We start from the raw sequence: 15,418 nt of genomic DNA on the forward strand, positions 1-15,418 counted from the left end.
CACCCTCCCCCCTTCCTCCTCTTATCTTGCAGCTACAATCTTCTTCTATGTCATTGGGAGTTATCAGGTCAAGCATAAAGGCTAATCTAAATTTCATTCACTCTGTCACCTGGGAGTTTATAATAAAGAGGTAAGGGAGAGATTGCTTATTTCTTTAACAGTCTCTCTCGCTTTCTTGTCAAGATCTCTTACCTTTTCTCCTCTTTTTTCCTCTCTCTCTATCTATTGCTCCGGTGAATAAACGTTACACCATTGCTTATCACGCAACTGAAGGGCAGCACATTTTAACAGGACCAAAAGCTTCAGTGTTTCAAATCTTGTACTGAATTTTTTTTTTTTTAAATCTATCATCGAGAGAGGGAATGAAACCTCACTTACCTTAAAATTCATGACATAATCAAGCCATAATTCATAGCCTCTCTTGTAACTGGGACTTCCTTCCCCTGTCCAGAGCCCTGAGCCTAGTGAAGACTGCTGAAGTGTGTGGGCAAAGTGCCTTTTGTGGTTCTCAGGTGTGTGTACTGTCTATTTGAATATTTTATTATGTTCATTCACACTGCTGTGGCTTAGAAAAATCTGCAAAACTACCAAGAAAACATAGTGGCTGCCGTGTTATCTGAGCAAATAAACTGAGTAAATAAATGAGGATGCGCTTTATAGATTAGTAATTTAATGGAGGGATGTGTGTGATTACTGAGCTGCAAATGAATGTGTGATTCCCAACTTGGGGTTTGAAACCATCCAATAGTTTTGAGATAATCTGAAGGGGTCTCGTGATGAAAAACAATATATTTGCAAAGGGTAACATAAGTTCCAGTTTTAATCACATTATTTTAATGATAGATTAGATATGCAGGAGGTCCTAATTGCTCAACTGCACCCTCTTAAGAAATGTACAGGCACCAGAAGTACAGTATGTACTTTATTTTTTTATTTTTTTGTGTTTTTTAACATTAGCTTATTTGCTTACTTAACTTAACTTACTTAATTTTATTTTACAACATGAGTTTAAAGGCTGTTTCTAAGCCCTCCCTAAAATTTCAGGAATATAATTCTGGTAAAGAATGACTATATTCTTCTGTTTCGTTTTAATTTTTAGATCTCTTCCATGTTTTAGGACATATGAAAACTCCTAAATAATTTGTGTCTGACATGTTCACTCACCATGTTAAAAACCCTTAAAATGACATCTACCTCATTCAAAATCCACAATCTATAAATGTGCAAAAGAGTAGTTTATTCTTGGCTCTTGTATGCGCTCTGGAGGTTTCATGTCCTCCACCGTCTAAACTAAGGCTCAACTAGAGACCGAAACATATGGAAAAGATGCCAAGACCTCTGGATTAACCATAAGAACTAAAGTTTATTTTGATATCAACAATAAAATACTAAAATACAAAAGTAACAAACAAAAAGGGGATGGAGACCCCAACCAAAAGAAATAAAAAATGGGGAGGTCACTGGTTTAGCCCTTAAGCTATCCCCTCCTAACCTATAAAAAAAGAAAAATAATCACATCTAATTCAACCAAACAAAACCTGATAACTAGACTACCAGTGATCTCCATCCCAAACTAAAATAACAAACTAACTAAATAAAACCCCAGCACTCAAAAACATGATGGGGTGAAAAAAACAAGAAAAAAGTTCCTCAGCATGGTGTTTGAGGCAGTTGGGCATGAGAGATAATGAGGCTTCCCCCACTCCTCTTCTAATACTATTTCAGGTGATTATAATCACTCTCAGGTGCTCATTCCTACCAAAAAAAAGAGAGAGACAACACACACCAGTAAGCAGGGCGCAACACTGCCCCTACAGGGACAAACTCTACCTATACATCATTCTGTACAGTGATCAACTAAGAACGAAGAAAAACAAATGTTTGAGAGGAGAGGGGCTTTACTGAATCCTTTCTTTTTTTTTAAAGCAGTCAAACTTTGAAAGTAAAAAGTATCAGAAACAACCTTAAACCCCACATGTGTAATTTATTTTTATTAGAATGTGAACTCCTCTCAAGGTGACTTCAAACAAAAAAAGAAGCTGCACTTTCTGCTTGACAGCTTGCCCTTCACATGCGACCCAAAGTGTATTTTACACTATTTTTAACTTACTTATGTTAACTACATTGATTGTGTATTGGGCTGGGAGCGCTGCCAAAGCTGTTTTAGTGCACAGCAGTACTGTGGATGAATGCATACAGCATGCGGAGGAGGGCAGCTGCTGAGGTATTGCTTTAGCTTCAAGGCCAGTATAAACAAAGTGTAAACAGTACAAAAATGAGGTTATATATGAATTAAATACCACATTTTGTAGACATAAAGAATGAAAGCTATAACAAGGATTTGTAAGAAGTCAGAACTTGGCTTAAAAGGTCAAAAAAACAAAAAGGCTGGAAACCTGTATCCTAAAGAAATGAAGTGAAGATCAGGGTCATATTCTGAAAATGACATATTATTGCTGGCTTCTGTATCTTTGTGTCCTATAATTGCATTATTTTTTTTAAAGATGGCTGTTCATGATTGGAAATAGCAACTATAAACCAACTGGTTATGGAAACATCCTTAGTGACTGGATGATTGCAGAAAATCTCTGACACAATCATGTCTATTGTCAAAGTGCCAGAAAGCGTGACACCATGACACTCTAATCTAATGTCTGCATTCAGTTCAGTTGTGAGTGAATTCTATTATTTATAGCAACCTTGCTTACAACAAAGTGTGCCAGAGCCTTGTACTGTACCTATAATGCTGCCTTCAGTACTGTCACTATTCAAATTATGGGTGAAGCAACTGGATTTGTCTCCAGGTGATTCTCTAACAACATCCATCACATCCACAAATTGACGCCGCAGAGTCCAGTGACAAGAATATTCAAGTTAATTTTGATTTAGGGGTTTCTGTATTTGGTAATCAGCTCAGGAACTGTTTAAGTGTGTGTTCATGTGTAAAGGGCATGTTGAGTACATCCTCCACCTCTACCACAGAATCACACCCTGAGGAGCATACTTAATCACATGCACTTAAGAGATGTAGGTGGACTTTACATTGTGCCTGCCACAGCGGGTCACGCAACAGTCACGTCTTGAAAATGTGTCTCTTCTCCAGGACAGAAGTGTTAACAGTATGCATGAATTCACAACGGTGACCTCCATGTGCCATGTCACCTGTTCCTAAGAGGGTCCAGATGGGGCACTTGGACAAGCCTATTAATAGGCCGCTGAGATGCTGCTTCGAGAGACAACAGGAGAATAAGAGTTCACTCAGTGGAATGTTTTTCAAAATAAATTAGAAAAATTGGATGACCTTTTTTTTTAAAGATGGTTCGCTTTGGCGGTTGGATGAGATTGTATTACAACTAAAATAATTGTCAAGATTTAAGAGTATTGCCTAACCCAGTTCTTTCCTGATACCTGTGTTTTGCAGTATTTTGTACTACCTTAACAACTTGTCATTTCTTTAACAACAACTATGATTAAAGGTGGATTCATACTTTTGAAGCACAGTGTATGGCACTACTGCTATAGATGCATCCATAGTAGGAATTGATTTTTTTAATTGTTGTACACCATGTTATACTATAATTAGTTACCCTGCAGTAATCAATATTACATGCTTTCATTCACTCAATGACAGAGATTGAAGACTAAGGTGAGGAGATGAATAGCGATGACGATGGTGATGGCCTTGCTAGATCACAAAACATGTTGTGTGTTACTTAAAAAAAGAACTACCACTGGCCTTTTCTCCACCAGCATCACAACATCAGAAACATAAAGGAGAAAAACGTGCAAAATGACCAATTACAGTTTTTTCTGAGCCACTACCACCATGGTCACCATTGAGTGCACAATATCCTATGGCATAGCTACTGAGTCCAGGTACATAGATGGTATACATTATATGAAGTAGCCTAATCATGTTTCCATGAAGAAACCATTCTTTAATTCACTTACAACAACTAACTGTGTGTTCAGATAGAATGAGAAGCAAATTTTAAAAGCAACAGACTTACAGTAAGTCGATGCAAAGATGCGAGGGGATGACATTTTTCCTTGGTTGGTGCTAATTGACACGAAAACACATCCCCACAAGTTGACAATGTTTCAACATGAGTGAGAAATTCACACATATGCTGCGCCTTTATGAATCTGCTACATAAACAAAGAGAGGTAAAAGGAAAGAGACTGGAGGGGAATAACAGAAAGAACCGGAATTTCTGCAGAGTTCGGAGTTCAGTCAGAGGTTGAACTGAACACAAACGCAGACACACTCCCACAGACATCCATCCATTCCATCTAACTAGCTTGCAGCTAATGTACAGTTGGTATTATGACCGTTTGGGGCAAATAAACACGAAAGAGAGCAATTAAATATGGGCGAATGACACAAGGCGAAAATTTGCTGTACATACGGTCTGAACACACCGCGAGGCAAGACCAACAGCTGTGGCAAACTGAATATTTGCAGTGGAGATGGCTCTGTTAGTACAAAATATGTTGTTACTGAAAAGCAGAAAATGACTCACCTGTTCATAAACATGCTACATGCTGGCCATCAATATTTAAACTATAAATGACAGAAACCAAGCTTCAAACTGTAAAGTCACATTCTTCCCTGTGTCATTACCCGAGCACCAACGTTGTAACTCACCAGTACTGCAGAGTTTACATGCAGTGTAGCCCGGCATAAATCCAGATAAGGTATTTACAAGAAACGAGATAACCATGTAGGACACATTACAAGTTCAAAAAATATTTTTAGCTTGTAGTAGCTAGCAGAGGATTTTACATCGTTGGTGCTTGATGTGCTTGAGTTTTGACAGTATCATGAAGCAACTGATTCATGCCAAAGGAAATTGCTTTACAATTAATAATATATTATTTCTTGTAAGTCATTTAAGTTGACATAATGTGCATTAACCTGAAAGGAACTGGTGATGTATTCTGTGTCTGGTTTTGGTCTAATTAAATGTAAGAGCTTTTATTCAATATACACAACATGCAGTTATACGATAATACACTTGCATCGAATGCACCTACTCCATTAGCTTCCTCTCCTAGTCCATGACCTATGTGACCTTCTCAGTGATTATGTGTCATGATGGATGTGGCCAGGTACCTCTATTTAATCATACTGATAGTCATGATGGAGAATTTACTACCTAGGACTGGCAGCATGGCAGTGACATATGTTCACACACGACACGCATACGCACACACACAACCATACATGTGCTTTGCCAGCATTTAAGTCCCCTTGGAAACATAGCTAGTAGTGCTACACAAAGCTAGCCATCTGTATGATAGAGGGTTGTGTGGGGGCTGGGACATGTGTACACACTTGAGACTGATTTTACACTCTAAAGTGTAGGTTAAAACAAGATGGAAACAAGGAGAAGACCATATCCCACTGTAACCAACGTGGTAGAGCAAAAATATATACCCGGAATATCTGTTCTGACAGAACAACCCGCAGTCTGCATGAGTCGAGCACAACACCCTGGGGGCTCTTCTTCTAGTTGGTCACAAACTACTGTAACTTAGGTGTAGAATCAACTGGGGTGTGTGGAACATCGTCCATTCTTTGACCCTGGCCATGAAAACCTGGTTGTCATGGTAAAATAAAACCGTCACACCTCAGTTGGGCAGTGGTTGAAGTGCCGTGTCCGCACATCTGCTAAAGGTCCTGGGGCCCAGGGAATAACCAAACAGCAGTCTGTTGTACTCGTTGGCTATCCCTTGAAGGCAAGATACAGGAACTTCCTGTGTTTCAGAGGCACCTCAACATGAAAGTACGTGTCCTTCAAGTCGTTGAAGGTCAACCAGTCCCTGGCCTGTGTTCTTTTTTTTCCACCCTGTCTTATGTCTCATTTATCTGTCTTTGTTCTGTTTTCTGTATCTCTTTTCTTTTACTATCCACCCAGATACTTACCATATTTTCATGCATATGCATGCAAACACATAACTCATTTATTTACCATGTTCTCACACTGCATTCCAACCCTACATACCTCAAGGAATTACTAATGACATTATCTGTCCTTTTTTCCCATTTTCTATGCAACCCATAACTTTTATTTCATGGTATGTTAATGGCATTTGCTTGCAGGCTAAAAGATTAAAAGTAATAAATCATCATCTGAAATTGAAAGCGGGTATATGCCTACTACAAGAAACTCGGTTAAACAATTCAGAACAACAAATCCTAACAGGCCCAGAGTACAATCTTTAGTCTTTAATTTACAATTGTGAACCTGTATGGCCCCAACAATAATGATTCTATCACACATTCTTCTAGCAAATAACCAACCACACCTCTAACTCAATAACCATAATCAGAAGTGATTCCAACACTGTACTATAGACATATAGTACAGTACTATATGTGCTATAGTCAATAGACAGATCATCACAGTCTGGCAATTCAAGAATGCCTTAATAATAAAAAAATTTAAAAAACGATAAAAGAACACATGGGTGAATTCAGGCTTAAACTTTACTGCAAGAGAGTATTCCTACTATTCCTACTTTTCTTCCTAACGTCAGTCATTTTCATGAACTGACTTCTTCCTACCCAGATCCTGCACTTGTAATCCCCCCCCCCCCCCCGAAGATTGAAGCATCCGTTACATGGCACTTTAATACTTCACTATGTAAAAATCCTCAGTTTGTCAGCTTAATCGGGGAGGAGCGGAATCATGGAATCCTCAAACCCAAGACACACACAATTCTTTCACCTTTGGTAATATCACATATCTGGGTATTAACATCTCTTCCAGGTTGTGAAAGTTGACTCAGTTCAATTTCAACCCACTTTTAGAGAAAATCAGCAATGATCTAAAGCAATGATCTAACCTTCCTCTCTCTCTAATCAGAGACAAAATATCAACCATCAAGATAAAAGTTTTACCTCACATCAACTGTTTCAGTGATTTCCATCAAACCTACAGCCAAATGGTACCAGTCACTGAATTCTGTCATATTACACTTCTGCTAGAAAAAAACAAAAAAACAAATCAGTCTTTAACTTTAACTCAAGGGGTTAGCTGGCCCCAATTTTCTTCATTGCTATCTGGCAAACCAATTATAGTATCTCATTAAATGAATCCACTCTAACCCAACTCATATATCTTGGTTTAAATTAGAACAAGCAGAATGCAACAACATAAGACTCTCTGATTTAATCTTCATTGGCTAAAACATTAAGCATCGCAATTGCTTCAAAACCCCACTCATTTCTCAACTCTGACAGCCTTGTGGAAAACACTAAAAATTGGCAAATCAAATTGACTCTTTGCATGTACAACAATCTCTGGCTCCAACACATGGGAACAAAAGGAATCACAAATCTCCACCATCTTTTTCAAGACAACTAATCTATCTTGTTTAAATACCTGATCCAGAGGTATGGGGTCAGAGGGGGAAACTTTCTCCAATATGTAAATCAAATCAGTCATTACAAATAAAATCAATATAATAAGTAATCCCACCAACCACCCCAACCAGCTGAACAGATAATGAAATATTCTACATCCACCAAAATTCTTTCAAATGTATATAAATAACTCCAATATAGATAACAACACCCACCTGCCAACTGCTTAATGGGAAATATATTTATCTTTCCCCCCTGACACCAACCTCTGTACACAGGACTACAGAAATTCATTTGAAATGACAAATAATAGAAATCCAAAACTTATCCAGAAGAAAATCTTCCATAAAACACACATAACTCAAAACAAAATGCATACAATGGGTCTCTACAATACAGACAAGTGTTCACAATGCACACCACAGATGACTGCCTCCACTCCTCATGGCTCTGTCCACCTATACAACACTTTTGGTTTACGGTAACACAGAAGCGCTCCTCACTCTTGGGTTGCAACATTCCCCTCTCTCCCTTGTGTATACTTGGCATTTTTTTCTCAGTTGAACTTCCACACAAAACCCACACTACTTGTCCGAACTATCGCCAAGAAAGTTGTCCTTACAAACTGGAAAACTAAAACATCAATGGAAAAAATAACTGTCTCTCTAAGAAAACAAATGTCACACTTGAAAGCTTGTACTCCATTTATGACAAATTGTAATTTTAATTTTGCCTGTTAGCTAATGCCACTAAACCAGCCACATCTCCATACTCAGACTTACCCATTCAGAGATATGTAATCATAAACATGTCATACACTCAACATTTCCCTGCCAAACAATCTCACATGTTATCCCTCAACACCTAATCCTTTTCCAATCAACTCATTTAAAAAGCTAATTATTTACCTTCCCCGTTCCTTCCATAAGACCTGTCCCTTTGCACTCTCTCACCGTTGCAGTATTGCACCTCAACTCATCCCCTCTCTGAGGGTGGATGAGCAGCAGATGATGACTAAGGTGTAGCTTCTCCTCCTCCAGTCATTTCAGGCACTGAGTCATCCAGGAGATGTGCCCGAAGAGTCCCTCAGAGGTGACGGGAACCACCAGGAGCTTGTCTTGAACCTTCTTGGGAGCAACAATAAGTCCCAGGCACACAAGACGAGAGTGTACTTTAGCCAGGGACATGACTCAACCGAGCACTTTCGCGATGCCCAGAATATTAATCTGACTGATGCTGGAATCAGAATTGGGGGGGTGCTTTTGCTGTGAACATGCCAGCAAGATGACCAATATACCTCAATTGTCATCTGTTACAGCCAGCTGCTTACCCATCGGAAAAATCTTGTCAAAATATTCCAGCGTCTCCCTGTCATGCACTAGTGGTGGTTGCGCCTTCCTGCTGGCTGACTGTGGAATCACGTGGGCAGTGAGGGTTTCATCAAGGGGGAGGCATGCAAGGGGAAAGTAGCCTCTGTGTGGCCACCCTGAGAGACCACCAACCTAGGAACTGAGACAAGAGCCTCGGTCGCAGGGTTGGTGGGAGTGGTGGCAGTGTGTTGTCAGCTGGAGCAGGGGGCTCATTGATGTCATCAATGATGAGCTTCGACTTGTTCTCCTTGCAGTGGAGCATCACATCTAATGGTTGAAAATGCTCCCACCATTGGATCTCATCTGCATCTCATCTTGTGCTGCTGTTGTCAAACACGAAGGGTAGTGGCTGAAAGCCTCTCTCTGTGTGGTTTCGTCTGAGGCACTCGAAGCATAATTTGCGGGGTTCTTTGGTCGTGACAGGATAGGCAGTAGTGAGATTCTTAAAGTGGCAACCCTATGCTTGGAGAAATCTCATCAGTTGGCAAACTCAACAGTGTAGATAATACATTTAATATCTGGGACTCATCAGTTGCTGGGACTATTTGTGTGTTAAGGGACACAAGAATATTTCCAACAGGAAATTTAGAGGAACATCAAAGAGAGCTCCCCTTTTTATGCATGTTGAAGGATGTAGCTGTGGAATGAAGGTTGGTCTCCATTCACAACACTTACTAATCAGAGGATCCACCACTGATGAGAAGTTCTTATATGAGCTCTGGGCAACCATACCCAGAAAGCACATTCACTTCTTCTTGACAGTTTGTGGCAGATACTGGTTGACAGTCACAATGTTGACGCCTACTTCACCTTAATCTACAATTTCGATAAGTCGTTGTACGGATTCACATTGCCAGATAAACTAAATGTCAGACCCACTCATGCTAAGCTATTCAGCAGTGCACTGATATGCTGGACATACTGAGACCATGTATCACTATAAATTACCTTGTGTAAAGGTCAGCTGCTCAGTCATCCAAACTATTTACAATATGGATCATAAGGCACTGGAAAACACTGCAGGCATGTTATACAAGCCATATTGTATGACTTTATGGACATACAGTACAGTCAAAAGTTTGGACACACCTTTCCATTCACTTGAATGAGAAAGTGTGTCCAAACCTTTGACTGGTTCTGTATATTTCAGAGGTTAACATGTCCGCTTCAGTCACTTGATCTTGAATACCTCCCACCATCCCTTTAGAAGGTCCAGTTTTTGGTTCAAAGGTTTTTGTGGAACATATTGATGAAACCAAGTAGAAAAAGAAGGTTTAGCAGTATTGTCACTCAAAGGTCTGTGTCTGTGCTCTTGTTTATGGGCTGAGCATCTTCAACATAAAAATCATGCACTATGAGATGTGTACCAGATCAGAACACAGCAAGGGATAACTCTTACAGAGATTGATGAGCCCAGAAACAATTAGTCAACCAAATGTCATGAGCCTGCTGATTCTAACGTCTGACTTTGTCCAAACCAGCTTGCAAAACACTAACATTACAAGCTGAACTCCCTTTGTGAGTTGGAGTAAATGAAACTTAATTTGTGCAGTTTTAACACTGAATGAACAATCACAGTGTTACTGTAGTGTTTTGACAATTACATGCGTATGCATAGGTAGCTTTTCTGCATTTACAGCTTGCAAATATGATGTTACACAGGGGACAAGACTGTCGAAGGGCCATGCAAAGTGTGGCAAAAAAGCTCGAAAGCATCTTAATGCATATGCTGCAAGCTAGCTACAGTTAATGCTTATATCACATATACCAGTCCCACAGATAAGTTTCTGTTGGTTTTCATTCTAAGTCATACTCCTTCAAGTAGAGGGGAACTATTCAGCAACATCTCCTGTCAAGGTGACTTTTTTGCATGGGAAATGGTTAGGCTGCCCTTGGCCAAATGAGGTGGATGGTAGAAAGATATAGATGCCAAATTTATGTTATGCAAGAACTGACTTCATCAGAAACTCGAAACTTGGGTTTAATCGCCTCAAACAATGGTGTTTGATTGACATGACATTTGCTTGGTTGTCAAGTAACTTTCTTACAAAGTTAGATATATCTGAACTTTCAGAAAGTTTCCAGTTGCAATTACAACTCCATGACCTCCAGGTACATGTCAGAAATACAAATATTATTTACGATAACCCTGATATGGTATGAATGTTGATTCGTTGGTCAGTGCATTAGCTGTTTGTGGTGAATAAACACGGACTGCTCAAATTGTCCAACAGTCATATTGGCTCAACCTAAACATACCTAAGCAGATAGCAGAAATGGAGACTGTTGTACACTGTGGTAGGCAAATCCCCCATAGCAGAATAACAAAAGCAAAGCAAAAATGTATATTATATTATTTATACAGCACATTTCAATCACAAATGAGCAAATGGCAGAAATAATGTTAATGCATACTGTACATACATACTGTACCAACAAACAGCTTAAAAACAACCAGATACAAATAAAACCACCTCATCATATTTACAAAAGGATAGAAAAAGTGGGTTTCATTTCTTTATTGAGATTAAGAAAGAAGAAGGAATGTAGATGTGACACAGGACAGATGGTATAAATGTAGATCAATACAGGTCGATTTTAGAATCCTTACAGCCATTTCCATTGACTCACAACTTGTGAAGTGTATATAAAATCAAAGGACTGAAGGAAAGCTCAAACAATGGGGAAACATACAGTATAAAGAAATAAAAGGGAGGTGAAAGACTGAGGAGGCCTGAGAACTGAACGGAAAGAAGAGTTTAGAGGTGAAGAACGAGTAAAAATGAACAAATAGGTAAGTGAGGGAGAGATTGTTTTGAGGGAGGCACAGGCAGGTGGACCCAGCAGATGGAAAGTTCAGACCCTGCTTGTTTTCCCCGAAATGTCACAACTGTAAAAAAGGTTTTATAAAGCATCAATCACAGTGGAGCTGCACCTACAGGAATAGTCATGGGGCTTCGGAAATGAGACCTCCGCACTGAACTGCAGAGGCAATCACCACTGCAAGCTTCAGGTCACCGCACTGCTCACAGAGTGGAGGAAATGGAGAGGAGAGGACCCAAGAAAGAAATGAGTAGGAAAGAGAGGTTTGAAGAGGGGACAGGTGGATTTTTTGCCATTAAATCTGCTATTAGCCCTTATTTTGTGCTGCTGGTATCTTTGAATTTGACTACCCTTTAAAATGCATGTAGGAAATGATGGTTTTACACAGTGACATAGAAGCCAATGGGTAAAACTCTCCTACACCACTCTGAAATGATAAGCCTTGTCAGCATGATATAGTTTATCAATAGTCTTAGTTTAGTCTCTTTAAACAATGACCACGAACAGAAAACTATCTGAAAATGACAAGAGATGATTTATGTCAGATTTAGCTATCAGCTAATTTCCATCTGCAGTCTGTGTGCAGGTACACATACAATTGAAGTTGGAGTGTTTACATACACTTAAGTCAAATACATTGAAAATCAGTTTTTCACAGTTCCTGACATTTAATCCGAGTTAACATTTCCCATCTTAGGTCAGTTAGGATCAGTACTTTATTTTAAGAATGTGAAATCTCAGAATAATAGTAGAGAAAATGATTTAATTCAGCTTTTATTTCTTTCATCACATTTCCACAAGCTTCCACCAGCTTCTCACAATACATTCATCCTGACAGAACTGGTATAACTGAGTCAGATTTGTAGGCCTCCTTTTGCTCACACATGCTTTTTCAGTTCTGCCAAAAATGTTCTATTGCATTGAGGTCAGGGCTTTGACTATTTTGACTTAGCCTTGACTTTGTTGACCCCAACTTTGAAAGTATGCTTGGAAGACCCATGTGGAACCAGGCTTTAACTTTCCAGCTAACGCCTTTAGATGTGGCTTCAATATATCCACATAAATATCTGTCTGTCTGTCTGCATGATGCCATATATTTTGTGAAGTGCATCAATCCTTCCTGCAGCAAAGCACCCCCACAACATGATGCTGCCACCCCGTTTTTTTACAGATGGAATCGTGTTCTTTGAATTGTGAGCCTCCCTCTTTTTCCTCCAAACACAACGATGGTCACTATGGCCCTTTTCTTTTTTCTTCTTCTTTAGACCAGAGGACATTTCTCCAAAAAGATCAAAATGGTCTTTGTCCTCATGTGCTGTTGCAAACGGTAGTCTGTTTTTTTTTTTTTTTTTTTAAATGTATGGCAGTTCTGTAGCAGTGGCTCCTTCCTTGCTGAGCATGTCAATATATGACCCATTTTACTATCATTATAGGTACTTTTGTACCTGTTTTCTCCAGCATCTTCACAAGGTATTTTGCTGATGTTCTGATTCTATTCTGACTGATTAGTACTCTTTGTGCCAAAGTACACTCATCTCTAAGGGACAGAATACATTTCCTTCCTAAGCTGTGTGACTGTTGTTTGGTAACATGGTGTTTATACTTGCGCACTATTTTTTATAACGATGAACGTGGTACCTTTCATTGGTTTTTTGTTCTGTATTTTCACATGATGTCAAGCAAAGAGGCACATAATTTTGACTGTAGGCCTTCAGTCGCATCCACAGGTACACCTCCAACTGACTGACATGATTGTCAGTTACCATATCAGAAGCTTCTAAAGCAATGACACATTTTTCTGGAATTATCCAAGCTGTTTAAAGCCACAGTTTGTAAATATCTGACTTACTTAAATTGTAATATAGTGAATTATAAGTGAAATAATCTGTCTGTAAACAATTGTTGGAAAAATGACTTGTGTCATGCACAAAGTAGATTGCCATAGACTTGCCAATACTATAGTTTGGTAAAGACATATTAATGGAGTATTTAAAAAAATTAGTTTGAATGACTTCAACCTAAGAGTATGTAAACTTCCGACTTCAATTGTAGAACAATTACCATATACTAAAACATCTATTTACATACAACACCATGACAAAGTCTCTATCATACTAACAATTATTACAGACAAATCTAAAGCTACATACCAACATATAAATACCAGCAAACTCTACCAGTATCACTATAGAATTATAATTCATTAGACTTTAAAATCTGAATCATGATGAAATTAATCTTGACATGGCTGGTTGCTCAGCATCCATTTTTGTGCACCATGGGGAAAAAGAATGAAAGTCTGTGCAAGTTTTAAGCTCAGCTGGAAGGATATTCCAGTGTTTGATGGCTGTAAATGAAACAGCAGACTGTGCAAAGGCAGTCCACTGCAGTGGGATGTGTAAGTCTGAGCTTAGAGCAGATCGAGAGGCTCTGCTCATTTGCTCAGAGCAGAGCGGAAAAAAGCTCTTCACTAGTGGAGGAGCAAAGTTGCCAAATATCTTGAAAATTCAATGAGTTTACTTTGAATTCTTTTCTTCGAGTTGCTCAACTGTCATGGTTACTTCACCATTACATCTGAGACAACTCCAGCTGCTGAGGAAGACCATGAAATGTGGTTAAAAACAACATCAAAAAGTTCAAGAATTACCTTTGACAATAATAAAGATGATGATTGATTGACTGTGGTCATTAAAGTCTGTGTAAAGTCAATTCATTTATTTAAACTGATTTTCACTCTCTCATTTTTCCTGATTTTCTGAGCCTGCAAAAAAGGGGAACCCCGTGATGTAGCGGGGTACCCGAGCGACCATGGTCCCTCCCCTACTATATAAGCCCGAGAGGCCGCTCTCCTCAGTGGTTAACCTGCCTAGTGGCCAGTTATTGTTACTACATCTAACACTACTACTACTACAGTCTACAGTTTACCAGTTAGCAGCTGAGTTAGCTTAGTTAGGAGCTGAGTTAGCGGCAAAAAGCTCTCAGACATAGCGTCCATGTTTCAGGCAGCGGTGGTGATTTTGATTGACAGGTGACACTTGGTAGGGGGCGGTGTTTAAGCATTTGGGAGCAGAGACAGAGGCTGATTTTTACACAACTTTGAAGCTATTTGGCGATTTTTTTAATCATTCAAATTTGGCAGGGTGGTTAACAACACACTTTTCTGTCGTATGTCAAACTCAGAACACATAGTTATTCTTACTTTACACTGACTTTAAAGAACCCAGTTTTCTTGCATTTTTTTTGGTCTATAGGCTGTAGGCCCACTGAAATGTACCTGTCATTATAGAATAGAGCAAACTAAAAAATAGCGAGGTATCAATCAGTATTTTCAACTGTTTTTTCGTTTATTTTTGTTTTTTAATTCAGCCTTGACTACATATCAAAAAAACTGCTAACCACAGTTTATATTAATCCTGCATCAATCCATGTGAGTTACTGTGGGACACAGTGTTCCTTTGTGATTGAATGAGGCTTTTTATAGCCTCTGTTACGCTGATTTTAGGCAGCGTATGAAATTTTATATGACATGCAAAGTGCTCCAGGTCCCCAGGCGTTTATGGACAAAATATTTTAGACTGACTTTGCAGAAGTGTGAGAAGCTAGTCTTTTATTAGAGATGGATGTTTGTGTGTGTGTATGTGTGTGTGTGTGTGTGTACCACTTACGTGCACAGTGTGTGTTTGTGTGTTTCCAGCTTGATTAACAAGGAGATGCTCGGAGGTAATTTATGTTGGGTAAACAAGACAACAAGGTTGTATTGCTGATTTTATATTCACTAGCAGTAGCAATAGTCGCTTGCTTGTGATAAAATGTCAGGAGGGTATTATTTGTTGTCCTTTTATCAGGGCATCTT

Source organism: Scomber scombrus, chromosome 8, assembly GCF_963691925.1.
Source record: "Scomber scombrus chromosome 8, fScoSco1.1, whole genome shotgun sequence".
In the NCBI taxonomy this organism is placed as follows: Eukaryota; Metazoa; Chordata; class Actinopteri; order Scombriformes; family Scombridae; genus Scomber; species Scomber scombrus.